Here is a 15,292-nt window from a genome sequence, read left to right on the forward strand (position 1 = left end):
AACAAAGAAATACTGGAGGACATCTATAACGACTGCACATGTACCATAGTCATCCATAAAGTCATCAATAAATTTCCAATTAGGAAGGATGTCAGATCGGGAGACTCGACCTCGCCAATGCTCTTCACTGCCTGCTTACAGGAGGTATTCCGGGGTCTGGAATGGGAACAGTTGGGGATAAGAGTTAATGGAGAATACCTGAGTAATTTGCGATTCGCTGATGGCATTGCCTTGCTAAGTCACTCAGGAGATGAGCTGCAAAGCATGATCTGTTAGTTAGACAAGCTGAGCAGAACGGTTGGTCTAAAAATTAACGTGCAGAAAACCAGAGTAATGTTCAAAAGTCTCTCAAGGGAACAGCAGCTCAGAATTGGTAGCGAGGTGCTAAAGGTGGTAAGAAAGTGCGTCTAATTACGGTGAACAGTACCTGTGTATCCGGATCATGAGAGGGAAATAACTAGAAGAATGAGAATGGGGTGGAGCGCATACGGCAGGTTCTCTGAGATCATGAACGGCAGTTTTCGAATATCCCTCAAGAGACAGTATACAACAGCTGTATCTTACCGGTACTCACCTATGGGGCAGAAACATGGAGGCTAACGAAAAGAAAGGGTTCAGGTTAAGTTAAGGATAACGCAGCGAACTATGGAAAGAAAAATGATAGGTGTAACGTTAAGGATGAGACAACAAACGCGGGCTAATGACATCCTAGTCGAAATCAAGAGTAAGGATTGGGCTTGGGCAGGGCTTGTAATCCGAAGGCAAGGTAACCGCTGGTCCTTAAGGGTAACGGAGTGGATTTCAGAGAAGGCAGACGGAGCAGGGGGCGGTAGAAAGTTAGATGGCCGGATGAGATTAAGAAGTTTGCGGGGATAGGGTGACAACAGCTGGCAAATGACGCAGTTAATTGGAGAGACTTGGGAGAAGCTTTCGCCCTGCAGTCGGTGTAGTCTGGCTTATGATGGCAACAAATAACGGCAGCCAAGCATGCATTTTTGGTCATAGCGCTTAAATGGGCCAAGCCCGGCCTGCTCAAAATTTTCTTTGGAATACAATCACAGCCTGAAAGCAAACCTGCCAGAGTGAGTCTCGGAAAGGCACGGATAAGATTCTGAAACTTGTTCGTCAGGACATTCTGAGTGCACGCTTTAGACGGACAAATGAATTCCAGTTGGACTGCTAGAAGACCACTTGAATGCTGCTGTTAAGTAGTCAGAACATCCTGACTGAGGCATTCTGAGGCCATTCAGCGGCTGATTTTGCGTTGCTTGGGTAGGCTTGTTCATTGATATTATGGGTACAATTTTTTTTTTCTAAAACAATAACAATATGCTGTCTGCATAGATTTCATGTAAACTCGTTCTTTTTCCCCTCGGCAAAGTATACGCGAGTTTACTAGTAAACAAAACAAACGTAGCACGATGCAGTAGAAGTTTAGTCCAGGGCTTCGCATCATAGTCTTATGCCGTAGAGCTAAGCCAATGCCTGCCCGATTCTTGTATATTTGGAAATGAAAACTAAAACCTGCAAAGACGCTCTCGAAGCAACGACCGCGAAAGATATCCTTAATAATCCACCTAATTAGGCAAAGAAATTTCCGCGACTCTTCTGTAGGTAAATTTTGTCCCCACGATCCAGCAGCTATTATATCTTTCATGACGGCATATGATTTCACACACGGCTCATTAGCATGTAGGTCGCCTGCGCCATATGTACACTAGGGAATCAAGGAACACAGCTGCCTAATTAGGTGCCTTGAACGGTGCCTCCACGAAGAATATTTTCTTCTGCAGGCTTTTTTTAGAAGCCTAGATTAATAGCAGCTTCTGTGGATAATGATTACATTAATCGCTACTGCAACAACGTATAAATTTTCCAAATACTGCCACAAAAATAATAAATAAAATATTTGTAAATAGCATTCTCTTTGCTAGATCTTTGACTATCAACGTTCGTCAGCGAACTCTAATGCCGCGATTGAACAGTCTCCTCTAAGCGTAGCTTACTAAAAACAAGAACAAAAAAAAACAAGCACTCAATGTATACTACCTGCCCGGCAACTTTAGGTTGTTTTTTTAGACTTAGTTTCGGCCATTATCTTACTAACAAATATGCATCATTAAGGTGGAGTTCATTCGCTGTGCTGTCCTTAACCTGTTCTCCAAAGAACCGACGGCGGTGAAAAAAATAATGGTCAAGAACCGTAGCATATTTACTGTTCTTACAATACACGTATAAGAAAGTGTCTGCCCCTTGTTGGTACTCTCTATGTAGTGCCCTAACTGAATCACCTCCCCCAACCCACCCAAGAAGTTTATTTAACGGACCAGTCAATCACACACTGGAGCCTCTCGGGTCTCAAGCTCTTGATAGCAGTCACTCTAAAGGCGACAAAAACTAGGCGCCAGAGCGAATGCAATGAGCGGCTGTTAATCGTGCTAATCTTTCAAAAAGTAACGTTGAAGGAATGACCTCGAAAAACACGTAAAACGGATAGAAACAAGCGCCTATAATTCCTATCACCATACAAGCGTCTTAGCAGCAAACAAGTTAAATACCCATAACAAGTATTCTTTACGGAGGTCGCGAACGCGCAGATGGTAACAATCGATACAGAAACCAAAATAAAGACACTCAGTGTTGGTATTTTCACCATCTCAGCATTTGGCACTTCTCCCTTGCGGTGTACGTAATCAGCATTAAACTATCATTGGCTGTTTCTTTGGATAGCGATTTCGCTTACACACTGGAGAGGTATCAGAAAAACGTGCACCTGCGCGGCAAAGAATAAATGAGGGGTCATAAAGGCAGCTGGAGATCGCATGAACAAAAGCATAATATGACACTCGGGAAAAGAGAGGGGGAGAGAGTGTAATCCAAGAGCATGACGGAATGGAAGAAGCTAACCGCTGTGCGGCGCTATTTCCACTTTGTGCTCATAACGCTCGCAGCTCTCCATTTTTTCTTCACCCCTGAATGTGAGTATATGATTTCGGCCCATAAAGTGAACACTTTCTCCCGCAAGCGAACCCCTATTTCCTTAAGCAGAAAACAAAAGACAAAATGGTTATTACGCCGCGGATACGTGTCATTACTTCCTAACGACTTCTATTATCATTAGCCAGGAGCGAAGCTTCTTAAAGGCGAAAGAAGCTGCTCATGAAAGATCTTCTTTCTTTAGCAAGTATTTCCTTTATTAATTTGGCGGCCTCACGTGGCGCAGTTCGCTCGTCCGTTGTACTTGTATTATGTTCGAGACACTGCCCCTTTCATCCAACAAAAGGAGCGGCTTCTTTTGTGCACAGAGCAGCCTAAGGTCCTTAGAACGGTCCGAAATCCGACAAAGTAGCAGCTGTTAGGTAAAGCCCAGCCGCAATATCATGAAAGATACAAAACATAAACGCTTTGTATGCAAACAGAAAGAAGCGAATATGAGCTGGAACGCGAAAATTCACCCTGTCTTGAGCTGTATTTAACGGAAACAAAGGAATGGAATCCTGGCATGAATCTGATGAGCTATTATTTCTGATTTTCCCGAAAGTGACCATAGAGCCGTTGCTGCCCCTTTAATGTCACCCTTAATCTTTTTTTCTAAAGTGTATATATGCGAATAAAAATTAACCTTAGTATAATGTACAAAAAGCTAAATTAAGAGGTAAAAAAACTGTGCGGCGTTAAAACTTATAGGTTGCGGGCTGAGGGGGGGGGGGGGGGGGGGAAGAGGGGGAGCAGCTGCTCAAAAAGCTCTGATCATGAACTACTAACTCATACTATATGACACTCAGATCTACCTGAATGTTTGTGCGGCTAAACTATGCTATTAGGAGCTGTTTTGTTTGTGTACTTACATGTGGGTACATGCGTGTAAAATGGAATGCCCATACGCATTCTTTAAAGGAAAGGCGAAATGGTTTTTTGCGAGTTCGAGGTTATACAAGAATTCGAATGAATGTAGCACCTAGATAAATCATACCAAGTCGTTCCGCGCTACCATTTATAATGGTGGCGTAATCGCTGATTAAAACTGCGACGTTGTTTAGGCTTCTGCTCACTTTGCTGGAGAAATGCGGGGAACTCATGATGACGTCATGGTTTTCGAAACTTTAGATGACGGCTGCCTTCTCCTACATGCTGCCGTGCGTCGTCCGATGCAGCCAAACAATGCTTCGTGGGCTTCATTTTCGGTGACGTTGGTTTTCTTCCTTGAAACAACCGTTTCTTCGCTGGAAAAGTAGCGCCACCATTCGTGACGTCATAAATGCTGCATCTGGCCATCGCTGTGTACTGCAGAGAAGCCTAAACGCCGTCGTGGCTTTATTTGGTGATTACTCCTCCATTTGAAACGCTAGCACAAACATATTTCGCATGCTTTACCTGCACGTTGCACACATTCGCCCACTTTAAACTCGCCCAGTTACAAAACCTGTTCACTTGCCCTTTAATGCACTGTACAATAATGCACATATAGACAAAATGTGATCGACACTTTCCTATTCTGTTTTTCTGCTTTGGGAAATGAGTCAATTTCCGCCGTTTGCATTGGACGTGCGAAGGGACAAAGATGTCAAGGACTAGAATGCTAAAAGAAGTAGGATTTTCGGCCACTAGTAAAGAAGACCTATTGAGGCTTACGACGAACAGTAGGAGCCAGAGCCTGCTCAACTGCCTTCTTGAAAATATCCTGCTCGTCTATCTAGGTATACAGGCTGTGCCAGCATGCAGCATACGGCAGGCCTTCGAATTCGAAGAGAGTGGCTACTAGTGAGAAGCATTGATATAACGTTCGAAAAAGCAAAATAACTTAAGGATCAAAATTCTTTGCGCCTGTATGAGTTCAGTCGTGATCTACAGATTATAACATGAATTCTGCAATCAGGATAAAGAAAAACAAGTAATCTCTTAGAGGCGACATGTATTAACTCTTAGAAAGTCATTAAATGTGTGTCTTAAAATCGTTCAAAGAAGTCAGCTATGCTCATGTGCAGAAGGTGTGGTGTTCAGTACTGGATAGTCACCGGTGCTACAATTGGTACAGGCTTTTCCTTGACCTGGTGCTCGGCTTCTCAGAGGTGAAATGCATGACAAATGGGCCTAAGACCCCACCTTATCTCGATGAAAAGCACTTTGTGTCATGCGATCTTAGGCTACAGCTGCAACTGCTTCATTACGGCCCATCATCATCATCATTATCGGTTGGTTGGTTTATGCGGTTTAACGTCCCAAAGCGACTTAGGCTATGAGTAGGGCCCGGAAATTTAGGCACTAATGAACCCCGAAATAGGCAGGCATCTAGGCTCTAAAAAATATTGAAATAGGCGCTATAAAACTGTCGTGTCCGGTCGCTGTGTTGAATGCAGCGAAAGACGCACACGGTACTTTTAGACTTCGTTTATTTAAAGCCGATGAGGGTGCGACCAGCGTCGACCGAGGCAGGAGCCGAACTGGCCGCCCGAAGAAAGGAGGGAGCTGAGAAGCGTCCACGGGAGGGAGTGGCTTCCCAGAACAGGAGGAGGGTGCGGGGGCGCACCGTGGGGGGGCATCTGGTGACAGCGTGCGACGAGGGGCAACTGTCGTGGTCGTTAGGAGGAGGATTGAGTGGTCGTTAGGAGGGGAATGCGAGTGGTCGTTAGGAGGGGGCGCACACACACAAAAGCAATACGGGGACACAACACTTCCTTCCCCCTTAGAAAGTTGCCTGGTATCGTGCAGGGGGTCGGCGCTCACGCGTGGAGGCGCGCTGGCTTTGTGCGCTCGGGGGAGAAACACTTGTAGGCTGGCTGTTGTTCGCTGTGTCTCCTAGGTCTGTCCTGGGCGAAGTCTCTTCTTCCTGGAAGAGGTGCCAGGCTATGTGGGAAGATGGTGCACGTGTTCTCTCCGCTGGCGGACAGCTCTCAGACGGCGTCGTAAATCTACGCAGCTGGTTGAGATGTCGGCGTGCTACTGTGCCATGTATGTTGACGAGCCAAGAGCGCAGGCCTATGCGTCTGACAATTGTAGCTTCCTCCCAGCGTGGCTTTTTCAGAAACTGTCGGGCGAGGACGCGCTGCCCCTCATTAAGCGTGCCGCAGCGCGGAATTGCTTTTTCTTCCCGGAACGTCTCTGCCTTTGGCTCGGGGAGGATGGCTGTGAGCTGGGTTCGCATTTCACGCTCGAACATCATTTTCGAGGGGGTCTCGCCTGTTGTGCTCTGAACCGTCGTGTGCTGCTTGAAGAGAAAGCGCGCAAGGCGGCGCTGCAGCGAGCCTGTCTCATCTCTTTCAAGGGCGCGTTTTAGCTCGGCTACGTAGCGCTCGGCTTGTCCGTTTGTCGCTGGGTGGTAGGGGGCCGATGTAACTGATGAGATCCCGTTGTCGCGATAAAACTTGAGGATCTCCGCAGACACAAACGGTGTTCCGTTGTCCGACACTACCTTGCGCGGCAGGCCGAACGTTGCAAATAGTGATCGGAGGTTGTCAATGACTGCTGCCGAAGTCGTCTGTCCCATTTGCCTTATCTCAAGCCACTTTGTGTAGGCATCTACGACCACAAGGAAAGTGCAGCCCTCAATTGGTCCTGCAAAATCAATGTGCAGTGTGTGCCATGGTGTGTCTGGCTTTTCCCATTCTGGGACAGGAGCTTTCGGCGGGGCGCTCCGGCTGCTCTGGCAAGGCTTGCATTCTCGCACCACTGTTTCGATGTCGTTGTCAATGCCAGGCCACCACATGTAGCTTCTGGCACACTTTTTCATTGCAACGATGCCCCGATGTCCGGCGTGGATGAGAGACATAGCTTGTGCGCGTAGTTCTCTCGGCATCACAACTCGGGACCCAAATATGATGCAGCCGCGATGGGTGCTCAACTCTGTAGCTCGCCTGCGGTAAGCGTCGAAGTTGTCCCCTTTGAGTTTATGCACGTTGCCTTGTTGAACAGCTGTGTAAACTAGCCGGAGAGCTGCGCACTTCTGCGTAGATGCTGCAACTGTGCCTGCTGTAAGCGGAGGTTCTGGCAGTGCTTCGAACATCAGAACGTCTCCTGGTGGAAATGGTTCGTCAACAGTTGCGTCTAGTGGCAGACGGCTTAGCGCATCGGCGTTTTGATGTTTACCGCATATCATCACGCCTAGTGGAGAAAACCAGTTTCTCCCTAGAAGGCTTGATCCTGTGCCCTTCACAACAAGCAGAGGTAGCGTATGGGTCTGGCCGTTGTAGTTAACCTGCACGTTGGCAGAGCCCAATAGTGGCAGATTCTGTCCTGACCACGTTCGCAGGTGCGTGTCGTCTTGTTGCAGGGCGGGTGCGTCAGATGGCCATGAAGCTCGGAACGTGTCCTCACTGATCAGAGTACAGGCCGCGCCGGAGTCCACCTCGAACTTAATCAGCTGGTGATGTACGCTTACTTCTGTAAAAATCTTCGGTCGCGTGCCGAGATTCATGGTGTTCAGGTCGTACAACACAGATGGTGTTGCTGATGTTGTTCCATGGAGATCAGATAGCGGCGTATTCTCTGAGGCGTTGACGCTGTGATTAGGCTGGGAAGGTGACTTTATCTTGGCAAGTCTCCGTTTCGTAATGCATGCTCTTTCGATATGCCCTCGCTTGTGGCAAAAATTACACGTGGCTGACTGGAATCGACATCCCTGGGGGTTGTGTTGGTCGTCACACCGCCAGCAGCGTTGTGCCTTTTTGACCGATTTTACAACAACAGAAGGCTTGCGCACCTGGTTGCTTGTCTGGTGTACCGGCTCGGTGTTCCGGCGAATCCCTCTCTGCTGGTGACCGGCGCTCTCCGCTCGAACGGCGATGTCGTAAGCTTTGCTGAATGTGAGGTCCTTCTCAGCGAACAGGCGCTGCTGCAGTGACTCGTCACTCAGTCCGCACACAAATCTGTCGCGTAACATCACGTCCAAGGGAAGCATGGTGGTGTTAGCAGAAGAAGCTGCGCCTCCCTCCTGCCCGGTAGCTGTTGTCGACAGCGTTCCAAAATTGCAGTCGGCAGCGAGCTTCTTGAGCGCGGCTACGTAGGCGCTCACAGTTTCTCCTCCCAGTTGATCTCGTCGTTGGAAGCGAGCCCGGCTGTAGACCTCGGATGGCCTTGGGTCGTAGTGCTTTTGCAGCGCTTTTACGATGTCGTCGTAAGACACTGCCGCTGGTGTGCTTGGCTGAATAAGGGCGCAGACAGTATCGTAGGTCTGCTCCCCGCACAGCGTCAGCTGGTTGGCCCTCTTCAAGGCTGGGTCTGTGATGTTGTTAGCTTCAAAGTAGAACTGAAGGCGTCCAACCCACGATGACCACGATGAGCCGTTGAACTCTGGTATCTGATTGGGAAACCCTCGCGTAGCCATGGCTTGTCAATAGCGTTGCGTAGCGCGGGTCGAATCCACTTTCTCGTCGCCACTGTCGTGTCCGGTCGCTGTGTTGAATGCAGCGAAAGACGCACACGGTACTTTTAGACTTCGTTTATTTAAAGCCGATGAGGGTGCGACCAGCGTCGACCGAGGCAGGAGCCGAACTGGCCGCCCGAAGAAAGGAGGGAGCTGAGAAGCGTCCACGGGAGGGAGTGGCTTCCCAGAACAGGAGGAGGGTGCGGGGGCGCACCGTGGGGGGGCATCTGGTGACAGCGTGCGACGAGGGGCAACTGTCGTGGTCGTTAGGAGGAGGATTGAGTGGTCGTTAGGAGGGGAATGCGAGTGGTCGTTAGGAGGGGGCGCACACACACAAAAGCAATACGGGGACACAACAAAAACAAAAATAGGCGCTTTGAATAAAGCTTTGTTCAAGAGTTTAAGATTTGTAAGTCAAGCACGGAGCGTACGGAGTCCTCAACTGAAGCAATAAAGCGTATTCTCAGGTTTTCCAACTTCAAGCTCCTTCAGTTTTCGCTAAGCATAGCTTTGTACTTTAAAAGACTTCTTTTGACATCACATGAACTTAGTGGCGCGAACCTAAAACATGTGAGTTGATAAAGGCTTAGGCCGTCAGGTGATGTGGCCGCATCGTCTCCGCGTAGAAAGACTCTGTTTGGGGAAATTGCTTCTAGGCATCTATTTTTTTCTACCAATTGCTGCATCTTCGTAGAAGCAGTAGCGCCCTTTCCTTCCAGTCCCCGAAGTGCTGCGGTACTTCTGCCACTACCTTCAACGATTCGTCTATTGAGAGTCCAGCCTTTTCCAACTTTGTCATTTTTTACGTCAAAGTTGAGAAGATTGCACTAATTTATGTCAGGTCTCTTTCGAAATTCGCCTCTTCCTACACTTCGAGATAAACACTTCATTACACTACGTTCAAGTTACACTTCCTTAAAAACATTCGGCGAGACCCTCGCCTTTTGTGCGTGCATCGGCGCGCGCCTTTCAGCATACATAGACAGATGTCTCAAAATTGAAAAACGGCACCGAGGACCGAAGTGCCGGATTTAGGCATTTATAGGCAAAAAGTGCCGTTAAATAGGCAGAAGTTCCTAAAAAATTTACAGAAAGGCAGGCAAGTGCAAAAATACCTCGTTTAGGCATTTATAGGCATGTTTAGGCAAATGCCTAAATTTCCGGGCCCTAGCTATGAGAGACGCCGTAGTGAAGGGCTCCGGAAATTTTGACCACCTGGGGTTCTTTAACGTGCACTGACATCGCACAGTACACGGGCCTCTGAGAATTTCTCCTCCAAAGAAATTCTTGCCGCCGCGACCGGGATCGAACCCGCGTCTGTTGGGTCAGCAGCCGAGCACCATAACCACTGAGCCACCACGGCGGCTCATCATCATTATCATCAAGTCAACTATGCTGATATTTCCGGTATGATTGATAGATCTGAGAGCTTCGAAACGTTGCTTACGTGCTGCTTGTTCTGTGAGCCAAACTAGAATGCACCGGTTTACATGTCAATAAATAACGCGAACTATAGTGAGTACTGCCTGCAGTGCCAGTAATTGAACAAGACAATTTCCTGCGAACAGAAAAAAAAAGCTGCAAAACCGTTACATACAATTTGTAAGGAAGACGAAGGCAGAAAAACCCATGTGAAAGCCAGTTGTGAAACGCCGATACATACATAAGGTGTATGAAAATAAACAATGGAGGAATTTTGTCATACGGGCTAAAACTAGAAACGAACTGAATATAATGCAAGCTTGAAAACTACATCGCAATGCTCCTTCGATTTTCTGCATTCTGTCGCGAGTCTGAACGGTTCATGTTATGTTCTGAAAGCAAAATGAAAGCGTATGTTGCGAAGAAAGCCTCTCCAGTCCGAAGTGCACTTTTGCACCCTAAATAGAAGCGAGAAGGAAGAAACAGGGGGCTTACGTAAGGCCAAACTTCAAAGAGCCGAGATAAATCAAGAAAAACGCGTGCTTGCTTGGAGAATCCGATGGAGAAATGGTCAATCGAAATGGCTTTTAAGACGACGGACAAGGTCCCACCACGCACAACGTGTTTGTGAATTGTTGCAATTGCTCCACGGATATCGGAACCGAATACTGAAAGAGAACCAGAGCTTGCACCTTTTTCGTTCATATGTGCCCACATGTGATCGATGATCGAACGATGTCGACATCCATATTACTTGACCGTATACCAAAAGGGGCTTTTGAAACCCCCTCGGGATGTCAGGTTTGAAACTATCTTAAGCCGCGATTGGTTAGCGTTTCAATCCTATTCAAATAGGAGGAACCATCGGAGCATTTATTTTTTTCTTTTCGAATGTTACCTTTGTTGCTAGTTGCATGCAGTTTCAGAACGTGGAACATCACTAACAAGGTCGTTAATTAGCTGTTTGGTTGCAATACTTGGTTAGGTTTGCTAAGTGACTAGAATAGTCGTGACACGAGTTATAAATATGCGAGCAACGGTGTGATCTAAAATATCTTTTATTGTAAAAATCTGAAATGTTTTTGGAAATAAAGGTATCTCACGCTACAGCTATGTTGTTCAGGGGTGCTCCTCAGATTGCCACAAGTTTGAGTAACATCTTGGACAAGACAAGGCACCGTAAAAAAGCCTCTATCTTCGGGAGGTACATAAGAGAACCGGCGCTCTTTTTTAATGACTGCCAGAAACTTGTCCGCCACAGTCCTCAAAGGAAACGACTGCGGGTTTTCAGCAGCTTTTATTTCCATGTAAAGGCCAAGCTTTTAATCTCAACTGTACTCGTATACGTACTATCGGGGACAAAAGTGGTATACTCCACGCGGCGGGAGCGGGAGCAACGGAAACCTGCGTTGCAATGCCATCTACAGGTGCCATGTCGGACCCAGATAGCCAATCTGTGACTTTTATAATCAGAAGGCATGTCGCTTGGCTCGTTTCAATGTTTCAAAAATGCGCTGCTTCCACTACCAGTTAGCCACGCGCGCGCGGGCATTTGATCGCATCATGACGGTGCGATCGCCGGCTCTGAAGCCATATCTCGAACGCGCGTTGAAAAAAAGAAGACACAAAATGAAAAGAGGGCCACCAGATTGCCACTGCTGCGGCGCCGCTCGGCATTTTGGCAAGCAAAAGCACGAAACGTTGAAATGAGTCAAACGGCATGCCTGCTGATAATAAAGGTCACAGATTGGCTGTCTGGGTCCGAGATGCCGCCTGCAGATGGCGTTGAAACGCAGTTTTCCGTTGCTCCGGCTTCGGTCGCGTGGAGTATATCACTTTTGTCCCCGATAGTACATATCGCAGCCAACCGGCACGGATTGACTCTAGTAAAAGGTGCCAGTATCAAGCACCCGCATCGCGTTCTGTTCAACTGACGAACGGAGGAGGCCAAAAGGGCTGTTTTTTAGTACAAAAAGAAAAATAGTGACCGAATGTTTACCACTCTGGTAATGCGAGTTTAGTCTATAGTTGGGGGGGGGGGAATGCTGACCTGAGGCTGAGTGTTTAGTAACGGCGGGTAGGGGTGATGATGACTGTTGCGTTTGTTGTCGCTACGAGTGTGGTGAAGTATGTGAGCACAAAATGCAGGCTCTCCTGCAGAGTAAGTTGGCTGTTGAAAACATGCGGCTAAGGCAAAGCCTCCGGGTAGACGGCAAGTCCGCGCAGCAGACATTCTGGCGTAGTGCCCGGTCTAAGGACAGGCAAGACGACAAGGCGAGCCTATGCAGAAGCAGCGTCAGGGAAGCCAGTTACAGAGCTCAAGAAACATGTTATAAGGCATCTGACTTCCCTGTACGGCTTGTGCGAGGAGGCGGCCTTGCCTACTCATGACTATCTCGCGCAGACCCACTCATCCAGTTCTCTCAGGCCCATACTGGCAGTTCATGCTCCTCGCTATCAACTGTGCTCTCGACCGCCCCAGCAGCGCACTGCTGCCAGACTAGGTGACCTAACTGCCCATCTACTAAAGTGACTAAGTCCTTACTCGAAAGAACAATTCGCAAGCCTGCCCACTGACATTATCGAATCGGGCGAATTCCGAAGGATTGGCGACGGCAGGGTGACTCCTATCCCCAAGCCCAGTGGTCAAGCAGTTAAAGTCCAAGACTACCAGCACATTACTGTAACTAGCGTCTTGTGCCGCCTTTAACGCAGAGGATAAACAAAAACTGAATCAGTGCTTGGGAGAAGTGGAATACCTCCAAAGAGTTCCGTCTGGATAGGTACCTCGAGGAGGCGTTTAGTCCCAATGCGCCAAAATTGCACCAAGGTAAGGTCGGACGCTTCTGTATTGCTTTTTAGGCGTGAAAAATGCTTGCGACATAAAGTCCTCCACACCACGCTTTTCGAACCTCATCTGTTGACTACACAGCGCCAATATGAGGACAGCACAGTTACAGCGTGGTTTCGAGACGTCGAGACAAGGTTGACCAAGGTTTGCAATAGAGTTCTCCAGGGCTGACCACTCTCACAACTGCTGTACCTCTTATAAGTGGCCAACGAAGAGAAGAGGCTGATCGAGTCTAACCTTGGATTCGATCTGAGGTGCTGCACCAGAGTAGACGAGAGCCGCTAACTGCCGAGTATGGCTTTTTGCAAGCGACCTGCTGCTCACAGCAATACGGACAGGGGACTTGCAAGCGCTGCTAGACATCTGCTCTATGAAGATCAGCCAGGTGGGACCACCGCTTCAACACCCGGAAAACCATTGCAGTACAAATTGCGGGCACTAAACCCGACAAGATGGTACTGCAGCTTTATGAGCACACGATGACCATCAGCTCCTTATACGAGGGTGAGCATGCCTCTACGTGCGACGCTGCACGACGATGCCGACATATACGAATAACATGTCATCGTTTTATGTAAATCGACCCTTCGCACCCAGTTTGTTCTATGGAAGTGATGCCTAATAGGACAAATGGCTTGCAGTGTTTCCGAATTTTTAAATGTGAGTACACGTTCTGAGCCTGACCTTCGCAACACAGTAGTCTGCCTCCAAGCGGGCACATGGGAATGACTGGAAAGGTTCCAGCTTGAAGTCCGTCGCACACCCATCGGCTGCCATGGCATGGCTGCGATGGATGCAATCCAAGGCGGGGTTGGTTGGTCTTCGTTTCGAAGCGACGGATGCATACAGTAAACTGGTCAGCTGCAGCCGCCTGTACCTGATGTCTCACGACCGATGCGCACGGCGAGTATTCGAGTAGCGCAACATACCACCACATGAAGTGGCTCTAGCGCCTGCATTCTATTTTTTTTTTAAATCCTAAACGTTTCCGCACGCCGGCAGAGGCTGACTACGCGCCAGTTATTCTACCCAGGTATTGTGCTACAACTTGCCGAAACAGCTAAACATATTTTCAACACATGCCATGGCCACAGAAAAAAAATATCAAGCTACCGTACTTTACCGCTGTGACGAAACGGAAGTCTGTGATTTCCTTTTTTTTTTCTCACACTTAGATGGTCTTGTTTTCCAAGTTGCATGCTGCGCGCAAGGTTTTTTTTTTTTTTGTAAACGCAGTTGCTATATGCTGCTTTGCTGCGTGTAAATATTTTCTGCAGGCAACTAGCTTTTTGTGTAAAAATCCCTTGTATATGCGTGCAAGCGTTTAACCACGGCTGCCATGTGACCAAAGGGCACAAAGGGTTTATCATGCTGCGGCTGACAGCATTTTTTCATGTGTCCCTTCTCCCATATATGTAAATGATATGCCAAAAACGGCCATCTGAAATCCGGAGCTTTTAAATACGTCAGGAGTTAAACTCCATTCATCAGAATGTCCTTACTCGATATGATCTTGTTTGGAGAACTGTGACACTCGTAAATGACGCAGGTATACCCCCCTGTGCACTGTTCGAGTGCTCTAGAGGGTGTGTCGAGGTCTGCATGTGCATGAGTGTTCGAAGACTGAACACTCAATCATCTAGCTGCAATTTAGTCAAGTGATTGCTCTCAGCATTCTTAGGCTTACATTTTAAATTTTTTGCCAACTCCGCATGCGTTCGTAAATTCGTGATTAAGATAACTGCCGTTCAGAGAAAAGAAGCAAAAAGTGCAAAGATGAAAATTACCTTAGAAGAAGCATACGCTGAGCCGTTATTCTTAAACATCTAATAAGTTAGGTGCTACAAGTTTAAATTACAACGTTTGAGTCTTCTATTTTATGAGGATGCTGTGACTGCAGACGTTATCAGGTTTATATATGCGCTTGATGAAGATGAGTGGTAGAAGCTTCCGACCTGTGGGATTAAGCCTGAGGACATCATCATCATCTTCGGACCAGTATCTCCCTGAGTCAGGAAAGAAAAAGAAGCTTCTGAGCACGCACGTTGCCATGCTTACTGTGGAGAAGAAGAAGAACGGTGTTCTTGGCCGGTTCTCTAGCTCCTAAGCCTTAGCCGATCTCCACCCACGTTGCAGTGGTTGTACCCACATATCACTGGAATCGACCGTGGTAGAAAAAGCTTGCGTGCGAAGTCTTCATTGGGATCATTGTGCGCGGCGTGCTCTAGCCGTCTCTGCCGCCACTTCGATTCTTCTGCCTGCTGCTAACCCGTATGTGAGCTCTTTACGCTTCTTTGCTTTCTCACAGCTATTCCTAGAGCTGCCATAACTTGCCAGGCGGCAGTAACACAGTTCTATGGCGTACTGCTGGAGAGCATGTAAGCGCCCCTGTACTAGGTCAGACCAGTTGGTCGTACAACATTAACCTTTTTTACTGACCTGACGGTTAACGAATCGGTGAGGTTGATGCCCTTTTCAGCGCTTTCGTACCATCAGATAGATCAAGCCCTTTTTTCAAGCGCTTCGCTGGTGGTGGGGATGTATGCGGTTTAACGCCCCGAAACAACTCTTGCTATGAGAGACGCCGTAGTGAAGGGCTCTTCGACCACCTGGGGTTCTTTAACGTGCACTGACATCGCACAGTACACGAGCCTCTAGAA

The sequence above is a fragment of the Amblyomma mixtum genome, chromosome 5, assembly GCF_055824585.1.
Source record: "Amblyomma mixtum isolate Tamu chromosome 5, ASM5582458v1, whole genome shotgun sequence".
Lineage (NCBI taxonomy): Eukaryota > Metazoa > Arthropoda > Arachnida > Ixodida > Ixodidae > Amblyomma > Amblyomma mixtum.